The sequence below is a fragment of the Schistocerca gregaria genome, chromosome 1, assembly GCF_023897955.1.
Source record: "Schistocerca gregaria isolate iqSchGreg1 chromosome 1, iqSchGreg1.2, whole genome shotgun sequence".
NCBI classification, from domain to species: Eukaryota; Metazoa; Arthropoda; class Insecta; order Orthoptera; family Acrididae; genus Schistocerca; species Schistocerca gregaria.
The window spans coordinates 167365607-167389020 of NC_064920.1; the positions used below are offsets into that span (position 1 = coordinate 167365607).

The 23414-nt window shown below is 42.0% G+C and overlaps 1 protein-coding gene across 3 annotated transcripts in view; it reads left to right on the plus strand.

Annotated features, from left to right (window-relative positions):
- Positions 1–23414, plus strand: part of LOC126336125 (protein-tyrosine sulfotransferase-like) — an 859377-nt gene that overhangs the window by 429840 nt on the left and 406123 nt on the right. The gene's annotated exons all lie outside the window — the stretch shown is intronic.

A 23414-nucleotide genomic window follows, 5' to 3' on the forward strand; every position in this document is an offset into this window, starting at 1 on the left:
TCTGCAGTTCCTGCTAGTCACCCTGAGTCCCATGCTAGTAAACTTGCCTTTGGTGGTAGGGAATAATGTGGCTACTGCGTGATGGTGGTCCGACGCACTTCTACATTTTCATATGGAGGCCTGTTGACAACATCCACCCCGACCACTCATTGGTGCTGACCCGGTGTTTGTGGATCGCTGTCACCATGCCACTAGAACAGACAGAGCATTCCCACTTGTCTGTTGTGTTCTCATCTATGCTTTCAATTATTTAAACCTTCAGAGTCATCCCGTATAGGGCAGCCTTGTGCTGTTTTTTAACCTGGAGAGCGATGCAAACAGTGACGTGGGCCGGGCAAATGGCCAAAGGGCAAGACGTTTATAATGGGCGTTAGCCCCAGAATTTGCCGAAAGTAGCTTTAAATACCCAAAATCTGGACTTAAAAAAAGTAGTTTTTAACGCTTTTAGCGCTAGAATGTATAATTCTCTATCTCTCTCTCTCTCTCTCTCTCTCTCTCATAATCCGTGTCAAATCTCTGAATATTAATGAAGAATTATTATTGATAACAAAATTACTGCCGAATGTATTGAACAGCTGGTATATGTTTCTTGATCATAAATATATTATAAAAGTTTAACTGTTTCCAGTAAAGAAAAAATGCTTTATTGTTAGATGTAGACACATTTGAGTCAGACTGTAGTTTTCTATTCTGCACCTTCCTTTATCTACTTCCGTTAGACTGCACTGCTATCAAGAAGATTGACCTCATTAAAAATGTAAAAAGTTATTTTTGTGGTCCAATGTATTTCCCCCTAATAACTCTTTCCTAACTCTCAACTTGATTACCTAACCACTAAAGAAGCAATGATGCAAAACACCTTTTCGAATACAAAATATCGGATTACATTTTTTTTATAAGCACCGCTTATCAGGTAATCCTTAAAATGCATAAGTGCCCGGGAACTTAAGAATTTTGGGTATTGGCCCAACTTATTAATGCTCAGGAATCTTACATCGCTAGGTGCAACGCATAGTAGTAAATATAATTGTGTCTCCGAATGGATAGGAAGATACGACAGTTATTTTGTCTTTGTGTGGAGCGCGGCTTGTAAGGGAACGATTACCGTTCGCGCTTCCAGTGTTATTTTTGTAATTTCTGATGATGTCAACGCGATATAAACGGGCAATTGTTATTTCTACGTCCGTAAACGACATGTAATCTTGAAGCCATTTACTTCACGATACTTACATAATACGTTTAAATCCGTCAACTGTTACATTACACAAAATTTGTTAACCTGAAATGTGATTCTGGGGCGGAGCGGAACGGATCCGAATTTTATAGTCTCCGGTTCTGCTTTGCCATTTTTTGGTGCAACTACATTTCAAACTATACATTTCGTTTTTCCCCCTAGCTTTTCCAAATGGTGTGAACTTACATAAGAAAAATCGTTGAACGCCAATGGAATATTAAATCAATGCAAATGGAAGTTTCAGCTATTCTATCTCATGAATTGTGGATTTTAAAAGCATCTAAGTTGTTCAACGTACCCAAATCAACGTTGAAAAGTCACGTCCTAAGCCTAAGAATAAACCCAACTAAAAAGTTCACAAAAATATGGGAAATTTAAAATTTTGTTCACTGCAGTACAAAAAGACAAGCTGGTACCATACCTGAAAACAGTGGATAGCAGACTCCAACGATGAAACATCTCATTGTTCGATTATTAGCCTATCAACTAGCCGAAAGAAATGGCCTTCCATGAAAAGAAAGTTGTCTAGCTGGGCAGGACTAGATTATAGGTTTTATTACTAGGCATTCTCCGTTGTCTGTTCGCAGACCAAAAAATACATCTGGCGCACCAGCAATGGGCTTCATTAATATTAACAACAGCAGTAACTTAGCGTGAGGTATTAAAAAAATTGTCCATATTTCAAAATAACATTAAAATACTTTATTATTGCTAACGATGTTTTGAGGATTTCATGTTTCTTAGCCTAAACTGTCCATGTCTTAGTTTTAAAATGATATGATAAAATGATATGCCCAATCATTTCAATAATTATGCAATAATGTCACAAAAAATTGCATTATCGCATGCCCCGTGGGTGGTGGAGAACGGGTTAATATACAACCCTTTTTGTGGAAATTTCCGAGTAAGGTATTTAGATTATACTGCACAGTGGTTTCTTATACCTTTAAGAAGCGTTTTCTCGTGTTCCCTTATTTTACAAAAGGTATTCCAGTACTCTTAAAGACAGTCACACGCTACACATCCATTCACCAGCGCACTGCATAGCACAACAGTTAAACGTTAACCCGTATTTTTTGAAGTAATACTTCTTACACACTACCACACTGAAACTGCTTATCCGCAATGCAATACATATGAATCCACTGTTTTTCTAAAAATCTGATGTACCCTAGTAATGACGATTTCGCGTGATTCAGTGGCCGGGTGCAAATCTTTCAATTCGGCGACGTGGGTGTTCGTAACCTCCCCGGTTATCCCGCCGGGGAAAGGGGACCTACAGTTTCACGTGCAACCCCAATCAAATGTTGCTCTTCGCGACTCCCCACATCGTTGAGAGGTGAGGTTTAGATTGAAGGCAGATTAAAATTTTTCTTGGACTGGCAGGGATTCTATCCGGCGACCTCTAGGTTGTCTCTTCACCGCTAGACCACCAAACACGACTAGGTACTTCAGTGAACCATCACCTGTTCAATTCGAGCGAACATTGGATATGGATAATGCAAGCTATCTCTGGAACTTAGCAGGACCGTAATTCGTGTGAAATTCAAATGGTTCTGAGCACTGTGGGACTTAACATCTTAGGTCATCAGTCCCCTTGAACTTAGAACTACTTAAACCTAACTTAAACCTAACTACTTAAACCTAACTAACCTAAGGACATCACACACACCCATGCCCGAGGCAGGATTCGAACCTGCGGCCGTAGCAGCCCCGCGGTTCCGAACTGCAGCGCAGAACCGCACGGCCACCGCGGCCGGCGACAGTTTTACAGACACACCGAGATTGAAAAGTCGGAGGGTAAACACTTGCAGTTTGACTATAAGACGAATAAATGAAAAAAGAACTGAGGGTTTTAGGATGTATTTACGAAGAACATACTGTAAATACGTCCACAACACCCTGGACATAAATGAATACTATAACATAGCCTACGCTTACCAATAAATGCATTTCAAAAAAATTAAACAAATTTTTCAGTGGCCGAACAGTGTAGTTTGAAACTCTGATTGAAATTGCTTGATAAATGTTCTTAAGTGATGGCGCTGATTCGTATGACCGATGGAAAGTAATATCTCTCGCGAGATTGCCTGCTATATGTCGCTCGTGTGCGGAATCCTTAGGTGAAGTCCATTAATGATACGAATTCAAAATCGGGGTGGGGAAGGGGGTGGGGGTGTGGGATCGAGCAAGAATTCACCAAATCTGATTTAAAGGAGGGGAAGGGGAGAATCAAAATATGACGTCAGCTTTTTAATTCAGACACTATACGGTATTATCTTGTGGTGTTGCAGTTCTCACCACCGTGATTGCTATGAAAGTAGGACGAGGAATTCCGCCTTATGCAAAACACCTTTTCAGTTTCGTTTTACCCAGACATGTTTCAGCACTTTTTGTGCTATTTTCAGTGGGTTATTTTATTTTCTTACTGTAAAATTGTTGTTACGTATTAACATTTAGAGAAACTTTTGGTACATCATACAGGGTGCTTCAGAAAGAATGTACGTTTTACAAAGAAGTATTTTGTCCAAAATATTGATCGCTGCGCCTCGGTTTGGCTATTGGAGAGACGAGTACCTACGCTAGTTTATATTAATAGCTGCTAGATGTCAGTTGTGTTCTGTTTTGGTTGGTAACCGTCATATGTTTAAAATGGCTACACCGCAGCAGAAATTATTTTGTGTTCTCGAGTCTGCGAAGTGCAATTCCGTGATTAGAGTGCAAGGACGTTTCAGGTTGAGGTACCAAATTGATCCTTCGAATGGGTGTAACATTCGCAGATGGTATTGACAGTTTCTAAATAAAGGATGTGTGTGCACAAAAAGAGTAGTGGCCGTCATCGTGTTCCTGAAGAAAATGTTGTACGAATTCAAACTGCTTTCCAACGTAGTCCTTCAAAATAGCTCGACGCCCCAGACGGTCTGACAATCAGGAGGGGACTGGATCACTTGCACGGAGCCTGGGCCTCTTGCCGAGCTAACCGGGTTTTCACAGGTTGTTGTTGTTGTGGTCTTCAGTCCTGAGACTGGTGTGATGCAGCTCTCCATGCTACTCTATCCTGTGCAAGCTTCTTCATCTCCCAGTACCTACTGCAACCTACATCCTTCTGAATCTGCGTAGTGTATTCATCTCTTGGTCTCCCTCTACGATTTTTACCCTCCACGCTGCCCTCCAGTACTAAATTGGTGGTCCCTTGATGCCTCAGGACAAGTCCTACCAACCGATCCCTTCTTCTGGTCAAGTTGTGCCACAAACTTCTCCTCTCCCCAATCCTATTCAATACTTCCTCATTAGTTATGTGATCTACCCATCTAACCCTCAGCCTTCTTCTGTAGCACCACATTTCGAAAGCTTCTATTCTCTTCTTGTCCAAACTATTTATCGTCCATGTTTCACTTCCATACATGGCTACACTCCATACTTCGAGAAACGACTTCCTGACACTTAAATCTATACTCGATGTTAACAAATTTCTCTTCTTCAGAAACGCTTTCCTTGCCATTGCCAGTCTACATTTTATATCCTCTCTACTTCGCCCATCATCAGTTATTTTGCTCCCCAAATAGCAAACCTCCTTTACTACTATAAGTGTCTCATTTCCTAATCTAATTCCCTCAGCATCACCCGACTTAATTCGACTACATTCCATTATCCTCGTTTTGCTTTTGTTGATGTTCATGTAATATCCTTCAGTTTTAATCTACAGGTCATAACCAGTAGATTGTGGTCAGGGTCCACATCTGCCCCTGGAAATGTCTTACAATTTAAAACCTGGTTCCTAAATCTCTGTCTTACCATTATATAATCTCTCTGATACCTTTTAGTATCTCCAGGATTCTTCCATGTATACAACCTTCTTCTATGATTCTTAAACCAAGTGTTAGCTGTGATTAAGTTGTGCTCTGTGCAAAATTCTACCAGGCGGCTTCCTCTTCCATTTCTTAGCCCCAATCCATATTCACCTACTACGTTTCCTTCTCTCCCTTTTCCTACTACCGAATTCCAGTCACCCGTGACTATTAAATTTTCGTCACCCTTCAGTATCTGAATAATTTCTTTTATTTCATCATACATTTATTCAATTTCTTCGTCATCTACAGAGCTAGTTGGCATATAAACTTGTACTACTGTAGTAGGTGTGGGCTTCGTATCTATCTTGGCAACAATAATGCGTTCACTATGCTGTTTGTAGTTGCTTACCCGCATTCCTATTTTCCTATTCATTATTAAACTTACTCCTGCATTACCCCTATTTGATTTTGTGTTTATAACCCCGCTGGAATTCGATTACTCGATAAATAGTACAATTCTCAAGGCTGTCAATTCAACTAAGTACCTGGGTGTTAAAATTACGAACAACTTCAGTTGGAAGGACCACATAGATAATATTGTCGGGAAGGCGAGCCAAAGGTTGCGTTCCATTGGCAGGACACTTAGAACATGCAACAAGTCCACTAAAGAGACAGCTTACACTACACTCGTTCGTCCTCTGTTAGAATATTGCTGCGCGGTGTGGGATCCTTACCAGGTGGGATTGACGGAGGACATCGAAAGGGTGCAAAAAAGGGCAGCTCGTTTTGTATTATCACGTTATAGGGGAGAGAGTGTGGCAGATATGATACACGAGTTGGGATGGAAGTCATTATAGCATAGACGTTTTTCGTCGCGGCGAGACCTTTTTACGAAATTTCAGTCACCAACTTTCTCTTCCGAATGCGAAAATATTTTGTTGAGCCCAACCTACATAGGTAGGAATGATCATCAAAATAAAATAAGAGAAATCAGAGCTCGAACAGAAAGGTTTAGGTGTTCGTTTTTCCCGCTCGCTGTTCGGGAGTGGAATAGTAGAGAGATGGTATGATTGTGGTTCGATGAACCCTCTGCCAAGCACTTAAATGTGAATTGCAGAGTAGTCATGTAGATGTAGATGTACTCACCTGACCAGAAGTCTTGTTCCTCCTGCCACCGAACTTCACTAATTCCCACTATATCTAACTTTAACCTATCCATTTCCCTTTTTAAAGTTTCTAACCTACCTGCCCGATTAAGGGATCTGACATTCCACGCTCCGATCCGTAGAACGCCAGTTTTCTTTCTGCTGATAACGACATCCTCTTGAGTAGTCCCCGCCCGGAGATCAGAATGGGGGACTAGTTTACCTCCGGAATATTTTACCCAAGGGGACGCCATTATCATTTAATCATACAGTAAAGCTGCATGCCCTCGGGAAAAATTACAGCTGTAGTTTCCCCTTGCTTTCAGCCGTTCGCAGTACCAGCACGGCAAGGCCGTTTTGGTTAATGTTACAAGGCCAGATCAGTCAATCATCCAGACTGTTTCCCTTGCAACTACTGAAAAGGCTGCTGCCCCTCTTCAGGAAACTCACGTTTGTTTGGCCTCTCAACAGATACCCCTCCGTTGTGGTTGCACCTATGGTACGTCTACCTGTATCGCTGAGGCATGCAAGCCTCCCCACCAACGGCAAGGTCCATGGTTCATGTGGGGAGGTTTTCACAGGTACAGGCACACTAAGAAGTTTAGCATTTCTGTCTCTTCATAGATACTTCGCAAGCCACCGTAGGGTTCTTTTGGCAGTCGGCTTCAGATGCCGGTTCTCTACATTTTCTCTACACTGATTCTCGAAAAGAACTTCGCCTTCCCTCCAGGGGTTTGCATTTGAGTTCCCAAAGCATCTCTGTAACAATTACGTATAACAAATCTAGCAGTCCGCTTCTGAATTGCTTCGATGTCTTTCTTCAATCCGACCAGAGACGGATCCCAAATATTCGAGCAGTACTCAAGAATAGGCCGCGTACCAGCGTTTTTATTAAATCGAGGTCGAACATTCGCCCCCGCTACCACACTTGTCACACGCTTGTTTCATTTCATATCGCTTTGCAACGTTGCGCCCAGCTATTTAAAGGACTTGACTGTTTCAAGAAGGACACTGGTGATACTGTATCCAAACATTATGGGGTTGTTCTTCCAACTCATCTGCATTAATTTACATTATTCCACATTTAGAGCTAGCTGCCGTTCATCACACTAACAAAAAATTTTGTCCAAGTTGTCTTGTATCTTCCTACTGTCCCTCAACTTCGACACCTTACCGTACTGCCCAGCGCCATCAGCAAACAATTGAAGATTGCTGCCTACCTTGCCCGTCAAGTCATTTATGTACATAGAGAACAACAACACTCTATCACACTTCCTTTGGGCACCCATGACTGTACCCCAGTCTCTGATGGACACTCGCCATCGAGGACAGCATACTGGGTTCCATTACTCAAGAAGTCTTCGAGCTCCTCACAAATCTGTGAATTTATTCTATATGCTCGTACCTTCGTTAGCAGCCTGCAATGGGGCACTGCGGCACATGCTTTCCGGAAACCTAGAAATATGGAATCAGCTTGTTGTCCTCCGTCCATGGTTCGCAGAATATCGTGTGAGAAAAGGGCGAGTTTCACACGAGAGATGATTTCGAAAACTATGCTTATTCGTGGACATAAGCTTCTCAGTCTCAAGAAAGTTTAATATATTCGAACCCAGACTTTCTTCAAGGATTCTGCAGAAAACCGAAGCCAGGGGTATTGGTCTGTAATTTACCCTTCTTATATACTGGAGTCAGCTCGCTTTTTTCCAGTCACTTGAGATTTAGTGCTGGGATAAAGATTCACGATAAATGCAGGCTAGGTAAGGGGCAATCGCCGTAGAGTGCTCTTTGTAAAAACCAATCGGGATTCCATCTGGTCTTGGTGATTTATTTACTTTCAAATATTTCAGCTGTTTCCCTACGCTAGGGATGCTGATTACTATGTAGTCCATACTGGAGTCTGCCCGATGGTCACATGACAGTATGTTTTACGATTCTCCTGAGTGAACGAATCCTTGAACGTGAAATATAAAACTTCGGCTTTCGGCTCAGGAGATTGGTCAACAAGGGACTGAATGAAAGCCTTAGACCCGCTTAGCGATTTAATATAAGACTACAATTTTCTAGGGTTTTCTGCCCTATTTTTCCCTAGGGTGTGACGATGGTAGTTGTTGTACGCTTCGCGTATAGATCTTTTCAGTGACTCACGAACCTCTACTAACCTTCGCTTGTCGTCATTTGCGTGTTCTCTTTTTTAAGTAAAACAGCCCCTGCTTCCTCAACGTCTACTGAATTTCGTTATTAAACCATGGTGGATCTTTTTCATGCTGTATCCACTCACTAGGCACGTAACTCTCCAGACCACGATTTACAATCTGCTTAAACTTTGCTCATAATTCCTCTACATCCATTTTGCTGTTACTAAGTGATGTCAACTCACTGTCTAAGTGAGATACTAATAACTGCTTATCTGGCCTGTCTAGCAGAAACACTCTCGTAGCCTTCTTGACTGATTTATTAACTTTCGTAATCATAGCTGCTATAAAGACGTCATGATCGCTGATCCCCGTATCTGTACTGACATTGTCGATAAGGTCCGGGCTATTTTTAGCTACAAGGTCGAACATATTAATAATGCGTGTGGTCTGCCGAGCCAGCCGCTCAAGACAGTTTTCAGAAAACATGTTCAAAAGATCCGCACAGCTGCACGTGCGAACTGCCTCGCGCTCACACTATAGCTGTGAGCAACCACGCAGCGCTTCAGGGTGGCAAGTTTATTTTTAAGATTCTGACAGATAGCGGCGGACAGGCCGGTGTATCCTACTTCTGGAATACGTTGTACCCTCCCACGGTGTCCTGGGCTCCGTCCAGATGCCAGCGCATTCCCTCTCCGTGCAAGTGTCACTCTGCGCAAATGCCATAAACTCACCAGGAGTGATGGTCTGGGCTGACATTTCATTTCTTAGCAGGACCCCTTTGGTTGTCATCCGCGACACTCTTACAGCACACCCGGACCTCGGCGACATTCTAACCCACGTTTTGTTACCCTCCATTGGAAGCCAAGCTGGTCTTACTTTTCAGCAAGACAGACATCACCGTACGAGTTTTCTTGTCTGTTCTGACTCTCTTAGTGCACTGCAAGCGCTTCCCCAAATGTATCCGGTAGACCCGCTGATTAAGCTGCTCCATGACTGCTTACAGCGACTCACACGCCATGGCAAGGTGGTTATCTTTTGCTGGGTGCCTGGCCACGTTGGGATACAGGGTAACGACGTCGCTGATAAAGCTGCCAAGGAAGCATGTTGGGATGGTGCTGTCCATCAATGTCCCATCCCGTTGCATGCCATTATCTCATTTTCTGACAGATGCATCATGCGTCAGTGGGAGACTGAATGGTTGCAGGCGTCGGACAACAAACTGCGCTCACTCAAACCGACCACCAAAGCTTGGTGGACTTCGTCTCAGCCTCGCCGCTGGAAGGAGGTTTTGCTTACCAGACTGCGCATTGGGCATAGCCCTTTCACACATAGCTTCCTCCTCTGGGGCAGGGATCCACCTTTCTGTGAAGTTTGTGTGCGCCGCTTTCAGTTCAGCATATTGTGGCTCCGTGTGTCCTGTATACTGATAATAGGGCAGCCCTTGGTCTCACTAGAGATCTGCGCACCGTCATCGCAGATACCGATACCAGTGTTAACAGAGTAGTGAAATTTTGTGAACTATCAGGCCTCAACCCTGAACTAGTGGGGAAGGGCGGCAGACTTTAGTACGTTATAAACTGCTCTGCATGTGGGGACAGCCTTCGTCCCTACCCATGAGATTTCCTGTTGATTTTTCGTCAGGGCGCTGATGACCGTGATGTCGAGCGCCCTACCAAATCATCATCATCATCATCATTTTCAGCAAGACAATGCCCGCACGCGCACGGCGAGAGCTTCTACTGCTTGTCTTTCTGCTTGCGAAGCCCAGCGTTGGAAAGCCAGGTTGCCAGATCTCTCCCCAATTGAAAACATTTGGAGCATTATAGGCATGGCCTTCTAACCAGGTCGGATTTTGACCATCTAGCGTTCCAGTTGGGCAGAATTTGGCACGATATCTCTCAGGAGGACATCTAATACCAAACCGCAAAACTGCTTGCACAAGGGCCAAAAGTGGAGCAACGCATTATTGACTTTCTCAAAAGAGTACCTAGCCAAGGCAGAGCGGTCAAAGACTCGGCTGGTCCCGGTGGAGGTTCGAGTCCTCCATCGGGCATGGATGTGTGTGTTTGTCCTTAGGATAATTTAGGTTAAGTAGTGTGTAAGCTTAGGGACTGATCACCTTAGCAGTTAAGTCCCATAAAATGTCACCCCCCCCCCCACACACACACCCCTAGCCAAGGAAAAAGCATAGACTGTGTACGAGGAAAAACATAAATTGTTGAAACAGTTTTCATTAGGAAAGTTTTTTTAACAGTGGAAAAGGAGAAATATACAGTTGTTTTCGACGTCATTTGATACATGGAAGGAAAAAAAAAAAAAACAAGGTAAAAGGGCTCTGTATAAAGCCTTCGAAATATTGTTTGATGAGTTTCGATGTATGTATCTTTTGTATGAAGTAAGTGTCGAAATTTTGAAATGTATGAACTACAGTTTTTCTGTTATTCTACCTCAAGAGCTCACGGTGCAGATTTTGCCTAGAACAACGGTTATGAATTTTACTTTGGCCTTGAATAAACTTTATCTGTGCTGTTTCAGTAATTCCGACTTTAGGTCTGTATTCCGACTCTTTTGCATCTCCGTTAGTGTCTCATTGTTGTATTATTTTGTTATGGTGTTTATGTTGTGCTAGAATATCATTTGGACGAGATTTTTTGTTCTGTTGGCTTTCAAGTGATTTACTGTTAACTAAACTCGTCTTTTGCGTAATACGGTGAGTGACTAAATCTAGATAAAGCGCTGTTAACGCCATTTAATTATGAGTTCTTGAGTCTGTAAAGAACCGCGGTTTTATTGCAGGTTCGTTCGCCACGTCTTCAGCGTCTCTCGAAATGCACGTTAACGTAGATATCTGGAACACACTAGATATTTACGAGAATGTAATGGTAGAAGAATAATTAATTTCAAATCTCAGCTATTAATCAGTTGAGATGAGCTCTTTTATTTCTTCTGATAAAAGCACTTCGTCGTCAGGCCACGAGTGGACTACCGGGACCATCCGACCGCCGTGTCATCCTCAGTGGATGATGCGGAGAGGAGAGGCGTGGGGTCAGCACACTGCTCTCCCGGCCGTTATGATGGTATTCTTGACCGATGCTGCTACTGTTCGCGCATGGCGGCCTGGATGGTCACGAGTGTACCGTGAAAATCAGGAATTCGGTAAAACATCAAATCTTCGACATAGCTGCGGCCGGAAAGAAGATTGTGGAGGAACGGCAATAACGACGACTGAAGAGAATCGTTGAACGTGAAAGAAGTGCAATCCTTCCGCAAATTGCTGCAGATTCAATGCTGGGCCACCAACAAGTGTAAGCGTGCGGACCATTCAGCGAAACATCATCGATGTTCGCTTTCAGAGCCGGAGACCTACTCTTGTACCCTTGATGATTGCTTTACACCTCGCCTGGACTGGTGATGACTAGAAACATGTTGCCTGGTCGGACGAGTCTCGTTTCAAATTGTGTCGAGCGGTTGGACGTGTATGGGTATGAAGACAATCTCATAAATCCATGGATCCTGCATGTCAGCAGGGAACTGTTCAAGCTGGTGGAGACTCTGTTATGGTGTGGGGCGTGTGCTGTCGGAGTGATATGGAACCCCTGATACGTCTAGATAGGAGTCTGACAGATGACACGTACATAAGCATACTGTCTGATCACCTGCATCCATTAATGTCCATTGTGCTTTCCGACGGACTCGGGCAGTTTCAACAGGACATTGCAACCCCCACACGACCAGAATTGCTGCAGAGTAGCTCCAGTAACACTGTTCATAGTTTAAACACTTCGTCCGGGCACCAAGCTCCCCAGACATGTACATTATTGAGGATATCTGGGATCCCTTACAACGTGCTGTTCAGAAGGGATCTCCACCCCCTCGTACTCTTACGGATTTATGGACAGTCCTGCAGAATTCATAGTGCCAGTTTGTGACGTTCGCCTACTTTATTTCTTCGTTTGTTGTCCTCGGTGTCGACGTACTGCGTTGCTATACTGGGTGAAAATTGGGGGATGGAAGCCAAACACGGATTACTTTAAGTGATGTAGCTGACAGTTGGACATTTGCGTTACACAGTTGTTTACTTTCACTGTTCAAAATGGTTCAAATGGCTCTGAGCACTATGGGACTTAACTGCTGAGGTCATCGTTCCCCTAGAACTTAGAACTACTTAAACCTAACTAACCTAAGGACGTCACACACGTCCATGCCCGAGGCAGGATTCGAACCTGCGACCGTAGCGGTCACGCGGTTCCAGACTGAAGCGCCTAGAACCGCTCGGCCCCTTCGGCCGACCTTTCACTGTTCTCACCCCCCCTCCCCCTCCTCCTCCGCCCCCCCTCCCCCGCCCGTGTACACATTGAATATGGCCAGTGCACTATTCTTTAACTTTCAGTAAGCCTCATTAATAGTTTCCAGGCAAACATCCACGTACTGGCACAATAGTTTACTATAGAACATCTACAAGCAGTAAAAACCTAACCACAAAGTTCATAGTTCTTGAAGAATAGAAAGGTACATATGGAGCAGACACTGTCATTGTTTTAACACATGGCCTAATTGTGTATCACTTACTTCAGAGTTAAGTTGAAGCATTGTTGTTGTAACCAACACAAGTTTCTCGTCTGAACCTCGGCCGTGGACTGACTGTCTCAGGACTAGAAATCTGGCACTTATATATCCTCACAATAATAGGTACTAAAATTACACATTATTTTAAATTACATTTACAGAATTTATAATTAAAACTTAACTCATTAAATTAACTGACTATATCGAAAAATTGGTTCCTTTTAAAAGTTATTGGTCCTTTTTAACAGTTTCTCCTTCTACTGGTGTTAAGCCGAATTACTTGTTTAAATCGAGAAATTATCGTGTATAGTTATGCAAACAATATTTTTGGAGAAACTGGAAATTCCTTTGGAATTAATTAAGGGCTGACTTTTCTAACGTGTTTTCAAATATATCCAAATAGATCCTTCAAGAAAACAATTAGTTGTTCCTCCAAATGTTTGTAATTAGTACAGAATTTGTATTTGTTTGTAATTCAAAAATAGACTAAGTCACTGAACAGGTACTGATTTCATCCTATAATGATAGGTACTAACTACGAATAGTCAAAATAAATTAGAAAATCAATTACATACATAAAACTAACACAAAATTAGATCTGGTATTATATTCTTTAAAACTGAGGGCCAACCTTTCTCTTTTATGACGATGCAGATTATGCTCACTTATGTTAATGGTAATTAGTCAAGAATGAAAAAATAAATTTTAAAGAGGCAGATGGCAAAACAAGAGGGGAACTAAAAATATCCCAGCTTGCTTCGTCACAAGTTCCCTCCTGCACTACTTCAGACATTAGTCGAATCCTTGCCACGTCGTGTTGCGGCATTTCCGCATGCTCGCGGGGGCCCTGCACGATATTGGGCAGGTGCACCAGTTTCTTTGGCCCTTCAGTATATAAATCAGAGATGACAGTATTGTTCATATGTCTTACAAGATTATACCGTCTTTGGTTCCTACCATAGAGTAAATACCTCTGGAGTGAGCATTCACATGCGCAGAACAGATTTTGTGTTGTCAACATAACATTGCCGGCCTGGTCACGTGTTCTCGGGACGTCGCGTTTGTCCGTATAGCGCCCTGTATATTTCGAATGTCACTACATCCCTAACACAGCCGGATTTTTTTCGTAGGTGTAGTGGATTATTTATATATGTTGCGCAGACATTTTAACAGTATCCATTTGATACCGGGAATAAACCAGCTACGACCCTTTTGAGGGCAAGTGATATTGCATTCTGCTTTTTTACAATAGGTGCCACAGTTCAGATGCACTCGATTTTTGGTAGTTTTCGGTATGATACGGCACTTTACTAGCCTGACGTACATTTTTGCAGTGATAGTCTCGCAATACGACTTGAGAGTACGCTAGTACTTTTGCAAGTGTCCGAAAAACACCGAGTTTGCCACACATTAGCGATTAAATCCCTGCTAATTCGTCCTTTTTTTCTGCTATTTCTGCGTATTTATTTTCTTGTTTTTGTGATTTAAAGCACTTTTTTTCTTACTGGTGACACTTTGAAGTGTTTATTTAACGCATTTTACGCACTTTCTCCAAGTTTATTAAATAAATAGTAGACTGAGTAAGAAGGGGGGGGGGGGGGGGAAGGCGATCGGAGAACAAAGGTACTGTAAAGCAAATACAGTTGGTCATGTAACAGTCAACCCATATCACCATTAAGGGAAGTCGAAAGTGACACAAATGAAAGAGTTTGGGGACATGTTTACTAATATTTTACGCCTCTTAATCAAATGGTGAAGAAAATAAATTGAAGGCAAAATACACCAAAGAAGATGAATGTGTACTTCGATTAGCTACGCTATTGTGTTTGTTATTTGACTTGTGCAGAAAATGTATTTAAACTGAATGCAGAAATTGGTAGTAGGTGCTCTGGAAAATTAAAAATAGTTGGTATAGCATCTACCTTCAGCCATGCACGTCCAAATTTTTCTCTGTCTAAACGTTCATCTTCGAAGTGTTTTGAACATACTTCGGAATATTTTGTGGGGACAAAATTACTCCTTCTTATTTTCTGGAGCCACATCTTGTCTCGTTGTTCATCCTTCGGGAAACTAAGATATAAATCACACATAATCATTCTCCATGTGCTAGACACACTTAACATGGTCTCCTACTGTCACTTTATAGTAAACGAAAAGGTTTGGTCACACATATTATACGAAGACAATCACAAACTCCCACTCTATTGAATTTATCTGTCTCCCGTCTTTCAAATCAATATTCATAATCGACAAGTTACTGATAAATGCATGGAGGGCAGTATTTGTTGAAACAACTGACCATTCCCTATCCTTTGCACTAGCAAATTTACGAGAGGATGCGATTGTTTGTAAGCTTTTGTACGAGCCGTAATATCTATTATATAGTCATAAAATAGTAGAAAAATAGGTCTACAGAATCAGGCCTTAATTATAATGCGTCTCGTAATTTTTAAACATAGTACTGTTGTGTACATAGTTCAGCGTAGTCAGTGCATACACAACTTTTCCACTAGAGCGCGCCCTGCTAAGCACAACAGCGCAGGCGCAGCGCTCGTCCGTCACCGCACTACGATATGGCGTTGCCTTAGAGACAGACCAAATTCTGCTTCCGCCGATCCGCATATTAATATGTAATGCAGCCAATGAGATTGCTGCTAACGTAGAACCTTTCCTCCTCGTGGATCACACTCGCGCAGTGATACCTGAATGCGCGAGGTATTATAAGATGAGTGTACCAAGATCCAAGGAACTTCAGATTATCAATTGTAAACAGCATCCAGAATCAAGTTATGTAATATCTGTGCTTTTTGTTTTTTTAATAAATGTGTGTGAAAATTAATCAAGTTCTGTTTAAGGTTGGTCACCGTCAATCTGATACTCTAAGCGTGCGTGTGGCATTTCTATCGTCTGACCTAACGGCAGAAGATAAACACGCCAGGATAAGACCACGAGACATATTGCTGACACGCGCCTACTTCGTTAGAGCGACAAGTCAAATGATCTGATGGTGCGTGTACCGAAGGTCTTACAGTACGCCCACCACAAGTACCCGTGAAAAGTTACTATCCCTCCTTTCACATATTTTTCTTTGCATTCGTAGCAACAACAGTAATTCATCATCGCTATTACACTATCAATAAACGGTAAAAACACAACAAAAACTCTTGATATTATAAACTTCAAACTCTGCAGAAAGCACACACACACACACACACACACACACACACACACACACACACACACACACAGCGAAGTCCCGGAAACACGTGACTATCCTGGTTTAATGTTGACAGCATGCGCAGAACGCAATGCTCACTCCAGAGATATTTACTCTATGATTCCTACATACATCGGGCAGTGTCAAATAGTCATGTCACTAATAAAATTGTTCACTTTTAGTTGTAACATTACATCTTGACCTGACTGTCACTTTTCGGTACTGGGGTAAAGTGACGCAGCCTTTGGTTACGTTTCGGGTGTTGTTGTTGTGGTCTTCAGTCCTGAGACTGGTTTGATGCAGCTCTCCATTCTACTCTATCCTGTGCGAGCTCCTTCATCTCCCAGTACCTACTGCAACCTACATCCTTCTGAATCTGCTTAGTGTATTCATCTCTTGGCCTCCCTCTACGATTTTTACCACGCTGCCCTCCAATGCTAAATTTGTGATCCCTTGATGCCTCAGAACATGTCCTACCAACCGATCCCTTCTTCTTGTCAAGTTGTGCCACAAACTTTTCTTCTCCCCAATCCTATTCAGTACCTCCTCATTAGTAACATGATCTACCCACCTAATCTTCAACATTCTTCTGTGGCACCACATTTCGAAAGCTTCTTTTCTCTTCTTGTCTTAACAATTTATCAAACCAGTCTCAGGACCGAAGGCCACAACAACAACGATGTTCGTCTTGTATCCTCCTTTCAAGACACTGTCCGTTCCATTCAATTGCTCTTGTAAGTCCTTTGCTGTCTCTGACAGAATTACAATGTCATCGGCGAACCTCAAAGTTTTTTTTTTCTTCTTCATGGATTTTAATACCTACTCCGAACTTTTGTTTCGTTTCCTTTACTGCTTGCTCAATATGCAGATTGAATAACATCGGGGAGAGGCTACAACCCTGTCTCACTCCCTTCCCAACTACTGCTTCCCTTTCATGTCCCTCGACTCTTATAACTGCCATCTGGTTTCTGTGCAAATTGTAAACAGCCTTTCGCTCCCCGTATTCTACCCCTGCCACCTTTAGAATTTGAAACAGAGTATTCCAGTTAACATTGTCAAATGCTTTCTCTAAGTCGACAAATGCTATAAACGTAGGTTTTTCCTTAATGTTCCTTCTAAGGTGAATCGTAAGGTCAGTTTTGCGTCAAGTGTTCCAATATTTCTACGGAATCCAAACTGATCTTCCCCGAGGTCAGCTTCTACCAGTTTTTTCCAAATAGTCATGTCACTAATAAAATTGTTCACATTAAGTTGTAACATTACATCTTGACCCGACTGTCAGTTTTCGGTACTGGAGTCAAGTGACGCAGACTTTGGTTACGTTTCGGGTGAGCCGGCCTTTATTCGGCACGCGCATACGCGCCTGCCTGTGGTCGTCAGTTGGGGGGGGGGGGGGGGGGGGTTGAGGACGGCGACCAGCATGTGGCAGCCTGCCAGCACAGCACAACACAGCGCAGCCGGCCTACCGCGTGTTGCGGGCACGCTCTCTACGTATGCCCGCCGCGGCTGCCTCGCCCTTTGATACCGCTGCCAAGCGCTGACGCCCCGCGCTGCGCAATTAATTCGGCCGCAGAACCCGCACTCATTCACGTGCCAACAGACCGCCACTCTCTTTCGCAAATAACGATTTTTAGAAATATGGCTTTTTTAATGAAAAGAAGAAAAGAACCAAGTTGACAACCTGGTTTGAGACCGTGCCCCTCACAGAAATCTTCCACTGTCGTAACAGGTCTTCATCCTTTCTGCTTAGCGCAGGAGGGAGGCAGCTCGTAACTGAAAGCGCGTTTTTTGTTCACTTGTCTTTAGCGGGGCCGACGCATTTCATGTTGCTGTGTCAGCACATTGCCCGGAAGTGCGAACACAATAACGGTGTAATATCTCTTTATATTCGATTTATTCTGATACATTTGTACCCTTAATGACGTTTACTAAGTTTCTGTCTTCATAATCGCAGAATCCCTGCGCAAAGTAGTTTCATACAATAGCTATGCCATGAGCGCATAATTATTCTTTGTAGTACTCTCTCTGGTGGTTGTTAGAAAAAAGCTTCCGAGATTGTCTTCGTGCCGATTAGCCTGAGCATTGTTTGAAGAATTGTAATCTGAATATTGAGATTTATGACGAAAGATAACTGATACGAAATTGAACGATTAAAAGGGAAATATATATACATATTCCTCCTTCATACAAACGTTGTGTAACAATTTACATTATGTGACATTTGAGAATTAATGATGTTCATTGATATATTGCGTAGTTGTTAATCAGAAGGCCGCATCTCGTGGTCGTGCGGTAGCGTTCTCGCTTCCCACGCCCGGGTTCCCGGGTTCGATTCCAGGCGGGGTCAGGGATTTTCTCTGCCTCGTGATGGCTGGGTGTTGTGTGATATCCTTAGGTTAGTTAGGTTTAAGTAGTAAGTCCCATAGTGCTCAGAGCCGTTAATCAGAAGGGAACTTCCGAAAGACTGGATACGAACCTGCATTTAATAATCCAAGAGCTCCATTACTTCTTCGGAAGGTTAAACTTCATCAAAGCCAAATATCCGCTTGATCTGAGGTTTCCCGACTGATTGTACAACGCTCCCAAAAATACGCGGCATTTTATTTGTATAGATTAGCAGACTGCCGCAAAGCACGAGCCTGCAGAGAAGAAGAATCATCGCCTGTTTCATTCTAACAAGTAAAATTTCTGAATCATTTTGAGTGACTGAGTTATGACTGTGTTTCCTATTAGGAATGGTTGATTGCTCGAACGAATTGAGAACTACATAATTACATAGATAGGAGGAAAAATTACAATGGCAGTGTATTTACGTGCGGGAAGCCTCCGTTAGAACTCTGCCTTCGTAGCGGACATGACGGTTCTCGACGATGTGGAACTCACATGTACAGTGGCTGAGCTGCTTATCTCCGAAAAGACAGTCAGAAATTGTGTTCAACGGTCGAAAAGTCTGCACAGTTTCCAGCGAACATTTCAATGGACCCGGGACTCATTCACGGCAGCATACATTCGTAGCCCAAAGCATTAACCACTTACATACTAACAAGGGAACCTCCCCATCGCACTCCCCTCAAATTTAGTTGTAAGTTAGCACACTGGATAGGCCTTGAAAAACTGAACACAGATCAATCGAGAAAACAGGAAAAACTTGTATGGAACTATGAAAAAATAAGCAAAATAAACAAACTGAGTATTCCATGCGCAATATAGGCAATACCAAGGATAAAGTGACCCCAGGAGCGCCGTGGTCCAGTCGTTAGCGTGAATAGCTCCGGAACGAGAGGACCTTGGTTCAAGTCTTCCCTCGATTTAGCCAGCACAGTAACTCAGCAGCGTGTTCGGTCACAGGGTTAGCTGCCTCTGTAATAATAATAAAAAAAAAAAAACTGAGTTAATGGATCAACAACGAACTGAAACGGGTGTCTAGCAACGTCCGCGCCGAGCAGATACAACGAACGAAAAGGAACAAAATGAGATAAAAAAGTGAAAAGTTTACTTTCTTTATTTTCGCAAAGTTATGATCCGTCCATTCGTTGATTGACGTCTCTGTTCACTGTAATAAGTTTAGTGTCTGTGTTTTGCGACCGCACCGCAAAACCGTGCGTTTAGTAGACGAAAGGACGTGCCTCTCCAATGGGAAACGAAAACATTTGATGGCAAGATCATAGCTCAACCGATTCCTCCAAAAGAAAACACATCTGATATATTCTAGACGACACTGATGGCAGCATGTGCGTCACATGATAGAAATATGTTGTCGACCCACCTAACTTGTACATTTGGCAAATGGGTAAAAAAATTCTTCTACCTTGCCGGATCTAGGTTTTCTTGTGGATGTGATAATCACTCCCAAAAAAGTAATGAAAACATAAGAGTTTGTCACATAAACTGAAAATAAAAAATTAAACTTTTCGCTCGAGGGAAGTCTTGAACAAAGGACCTCTCGTTCCGCAGCTGCTTACGCTAACCACGGAACCACGGCGCTCCTGAACTCATATTGCCCTTGATTTTGCCTATCTTGCGCATGCACTACTCAGTTTGTATATTTTGCTTATTTTTTCATAGTTCCACACAACTTCTTCCTGTTTTCTCGACTGATCTGTGTTCAGTTTTTCAAGGCCTATCCACTGTGCCAACATATAACTAAATCTGAGGGGAGGGGGGGGGGGGGTGCGATCGGGAGGATCCCTTGTAAGCAAGAGAACTGTCTAATCTGTTATGTACATGTGCTGCTGTTTATGCATTTCTCTATTATAACTGCCGTTGCAAGCGAAATAAAAACACTTAATTTGCTGACTAGCTTAGGGCTCGCAGCTTTCCTCGCGTAGACTATAAGGCCGGCAGAGATTCTTTTGTTTTTCTTTTATGAATTTTTATGTTCACAAATTTCAGTGCCGTCTAAGCTTTTCGCGTCAATTAAGGTCATATAAGCATGGACGTTTCCGAATGTGCTTCTAACCAAAAAGCGATTCTGGTAGATGGAGTCAAAAGTTTTTGTTGATTATGCCATTTGCGTTGTTGTGATGTTTCCATAGCAACTTTCATCCCATAACAAATATTTCTTTATATCTAACCGAGAACTAAAACACCATTTTCATAAATTTAGCTTTAAAATTTTTTAAATGAAAAGAAATATTTCCTTAACAATTTTGTCCCCTATTGCACTCTCTTGGGGGTTGAATTTCCAAAAAACGTTAAAGCACTTATTTAATATTCTATCACTGACAAACCAAATATCAGTTTTCGTAGGTCTGTCTTCAAAATTCCCTTAGTCTAATAGAGACATGTTTTCAAAAAGCCTTTTATGTCCTATTTCAACTCCTTAAGAGTGGAATTTCGGACAATCCCTTCTTAAACGATGCATACAGTATAAGATCCACACTCTCTGTAAACTTTAAGTTTCTATCCATAGCAGATTTGACTGGATGATGATGAGTCAGTGAATCAGTCCGATCCTAGTTCACCCCCTTAAGGGCTGAATTCCCAAAAATGGTGAAATACATATCTTCATCTCCAACACCAGTCTTTAAAGATTTAGCTTTAAAAAAATGATCTCACTATAAATATTTTCATAAAATGTTTCGCCTCCTGTTTCACTCCCTTAGAGATTGAATTTCCAAAAACAGTGACATGCGTATGTTTTATTTCTAATAGGAAGCCAAAATAAATTTCCATATATTTAGCTTCAAAAATCCTAGCGCAATGAAATATTTCCATAAAACCTTTCGTCCCTCATTCCACTCTCATAGGGGTTGAATTATCAGAAAAAAAATAAAATAAAATAAAAAAAAATTCTAACTGAGAAGCCAAAATTAAATTGTAATAGATTTAGCTTCAAAAATGCTTTCGTAACAAAATATTTTCATAAAAGAAGTTTCCTCCCTTATTTCTCCCTCTTAGGTGTATAGTTTATAGATACCCTGAAACACATATTTTTTTTGTATGTTTATAGATTTGACCTTAAAAATACTTCAGTAGTTCTTTAATGATGATAAATTTGCGAAAAAAAGTTTTCATCCACTGTACCACCGCTGTAGAATCAAATTTTCAAAAATGCTGAAATACGTATGTCCTATTTCTGAACGAGAAACCGAATACTACTTTTCGTATGTCTAGCTTCAAAATTGCCTTAACAGCGACATTTGAAGGAAAAAAAACTGTCATCTTTCACCCTCTTAGGGTTGGAATTTTGAAAAAGCCCTTCTTAAACGACACCTGCGGTGTAATATCCACACCTTCTCGAAATTTCAGTTTTCTATCCTTAGCTGTTTAGGCTGGGGTATGATGAGTCATTCATGACATTACCTTTTACATATAGAAAATACTGATGGAAATCTTACATGACTTTGTCAGTGGCATGAAAATTGTTGCAGGATAAAAAGACATGTATGCCCACTGATCTTAGTTGACAATTCAGTGAACTACTGGAAAGAAAGTAAATATTTCTGTTTTTTCTCATGACACTTTGATCATTAGTTTCCTCTGATGTTGTGGACAACAAGGTATCAGCGTTTCCCTACAGTTCACACATGGTGCTTTCATATACATCTTCCAGTCCACTTACTAATCTTTTGTCATTTCCTTTTTTCATTTATTTTCGGAATTTGTTGGTAGTGAATTGAATTTCTCTCGGTTTCGTAAGTGATTGTCCTGTGTTCGGCAGTGTCACCCTTACATGGTACAATATACTGAGTGGGTGCCAATAATCTTCATCATCATATTGCGCAAACCGTCGGTACCGATCTCACAGGATCAGTATTGTTGCGCAATACAATTGTGCAACAAATATTGAGCGTGTCGATGCCACTTTATTGGCACGAGACGAGACGGAGAGAGAAATAGGCCCGGAACTAGTTCTTGCTGCTCGCAAAACAACAACGTATTTTCGCTTGCTAATTTGTCCAGCGTCAACTCTTAGGATTCAACGGAGAGGCTGAACCTTCATTCTCGAATCCCTTCACCTTTATCTTCCCATTATGCTTCAATGGGACATTAATTAATTGTTATTAATTATTAATTAATTAATTGTTAATGTTTTGATTATGTTGAATATTTTTGTTTGTTTATGGCATTGGCCGGCCAGTGTGGCCGAGCGGTTCTAAGCGCTTCAGTCTGGAACCGCACGACCGCTACGGTCGCAGGTTCGAATCCTGCCTCGGGCATGGATGTGTGTGATGTCCTTAGGTAAGTTAGGTTTAAGTAGTTCTAAGTTCTAGGGGACTAATGACAACAGCAGTTGAGTCCCATAGTGCTCAGAGCCATTTGAATTTTTTTTTATTTTTATTTTTTTTAAGGATTAAATGAATTAACGGCCCCAACGATTCGTAGTTACTTTCACTTACTAATGGCTAGCGTGCGCTATTTAAGACAATTTTCACTGCCACTTCTTACGGTGCATTTGACGGTTTCTGCAACCTCTGCGTTGTAACTACCAAAAGCACAAATTTTGAGACATTGGAAGAGACAAGAAGCTGTTGGTAGGACTTACTCAGAGTCGAGAATTTGACAATATTGCTAACTGATAAGGAGCCTTCCACAGTTCTAAATTAACGAGCCGCATTTGGTTTTATCGTTAAACTCTTCGACTCTGTCACTACGATGAGGTATATAAAGCTAACAATGCGAAGCACAGCTGTTAAACGACGTGGGCTGTTAAAAAGAGTATTGCACCTTTCAGTACCCATTTCCTTTGCCAAGTTCCGAAACGAAAAGCTGTGTTACGACTGCCGTTTCGGCGCGTCTATTGTGACCTTTTGCGACTTCAACTGTCTCAAGGACCATAAAAATTACTCCATCATCCCGGCTATCTCAGCTTATGCAGTCATT